This window comes from Arachis stenosperma, chromosome 3 (assembly GCF_014773155.1).
Source record: "Arachis stenosperma cultivar V10309 chromosome 3, arast.V10309.gnm1.PFL2, whole genome shotgun sequence".
NCBI lineage: Eukaryota > Viridiplantae > Streptophyta > Magnoliopsida > Fabales > Fabaceae > Arachis > Arachis stenosperma.
Window position 1 is genome coordinate 41,838,560 of NC_080379.1, and position 2,176 is coordinate 41,840,735.

Consider the following 2,176-nt stretch of genomic DNA (forward strand, 5'->3'; position numbering starts at 1 on the left):
AGCTGGCGTTTAACTCCAAGAAGAGTCTCTACACGAAAATGCTTCATTGCTCAGCCCAAGCACACACCAAGTGGGCCCGGAAGTGGATTTTTATGTCATTTACTCATCTCTGTACACCCTAGGCTACTAGTTCTCTATATATAGGACCTTTTACTATTGTATTTTTCATCTTTGGATTACTTTTAGATCCTTTGATCATCTTTGGACATCTAGTTCTTAGATCATTGGGGGCTGGCCTCACGGCCATGCCTAGACCTTATGCTTATGTATTTTCAACGGTGGAGCCTCTACACACCATAGATTAAGGTGTGGAGCTCTGCTGTACCTCGAGTATTAATGCAATTACTATTGTTCTTCTATTCAATTCCGCTTGTTCTTGTTCCAAGATATCACTTGTTCTTCAACTTGATGAATGTGATGATCCGTGACACTCATCATCATTCTCACCTATGAACAAGGTGACTGACAACCACTCTTGTTCTACAAGCAATCAAGGCTCTAGTGAATATCTCTTGGATTCTTTAATCGGAATCTTCGTGGTATAGGCAGGACCTGATGGCGGCATTCAAGAGAATCCGGAAGGTCTAACCTTGTCTGTGGTATTCTGAGTAGGATTCAATGACTGAATGACTGTGACGTGCTTCAAACCCTGAGGGCGGGGCGTTAGTGACAGACGCAAAAGAATCACTGGATTCTATTCCGGCCTGATTGAGAACCGACAGATGAATTCCGCTATGCTGTGACAAGAGCATATGCAATCGCTTTCACTGAGAGGATGGGAGGTAGCCACTGACAATGGTGAAACCCTACACGAGCTTGCCATGGAAAGGAGTAAGAAGGATTGGATGAAGACAGTAGGAAAGCAGAGAGACGGAAGGGAAGGCATCTTCATACGCTTATCTGAAGTTCCTACCAATGAATTACATAAGTATCTCTATCTTTACCTTTATGTTTATTTCGTTCATCATCTATACCCATTGAGTCTACCTGACTGAGATTTACAAGGTGACCATAGCTTGCTTCATACCAACAATCTCCGTCGGATCGACCCTTACTCGCGTAAGGTATTACTTGGACGACCCAGTGCACTTGCTGGTTAGTTGTGTGAAGTTGTAGTGATCACAATTTCGCGCACCAAGTTTTTGGCGCCGTTGCCGGGGATTGTTCTTGTGTATGGACAACTGACGGTTCATCTTGTTGCTTAGATTAGGTATTTTTCTTCAGAGTTCTTAAGAATGAATTCTAGTGTTTCAAGGTGATGTTCTTATCATCACCAAGGCTGATTGATTTTCATCAATTTAGTTCTTGAATGCAATGTCCTGCTGAAGCTTGGCCGGCCATGTCTAATTCCTTTAGACTAAAGCTTTAGACTAACATTGCATGATTCCTGGAATTCTCATTAAGAATTTTGATACCTTTATTTTCCTTTTCACTTAATTTTCGAAAAAGCACAAAAAAAAAAAATACAAAATCATAAAATCCAAAAATATGTCTTGTTTGAGTCTAGAGTCTCATCTTAAGTTTAGTATCAATTGCATGTTTCTGTTCTTATTGCATTTATGCATGTGTCTTCACTAATCTTCAAGTTGTTCTTGATGATTTCCTTGTTTTGATCTTTGAATTCTATTGACTTGAGTGTTTTGTTGTTTCTCATATGCATTCTCATCTTGTTAGTGTCAGTAGTATACAAACTGCTAAGTTTGGTGTCTTGCATGCATTGTTATTTAGTTGCATTTTGATTGTTCCTCATTATTAAAAATCCAAAAATATTTTTAATTTGTGTCTTTTCAAGTCAATAATACAGAGAATTGAAGGTTCAGAACATACTGCAGAAGAATTATACAGAAAAAGCTGGGCATTCAAAAATGCCCAGTGAAGAAGACAGACTGGCGTTTAAACGCCAGCCAGGGTACCTGGTTGGGCGTTTAACGCCCAAAGAGGTAGCATTTTGGGCGTTAAACGCCAGAATGTATACCATTCTGGGCGTTTAACGCCAGGATGGTGCTAGGGGGAAGATTTTGTTTTTCAAATCAATTTTTTTTTCAAGTTTTCAAAGTTTTTCAAAATCAAATCTTTTTCAAATCATATCTTTTCAATCAAATGTTTTCAAAATCAATTTCTTTCCTTTTTCAAAGATACTTACTAACAATTAATGATTTGATTGAACATTTCAAGT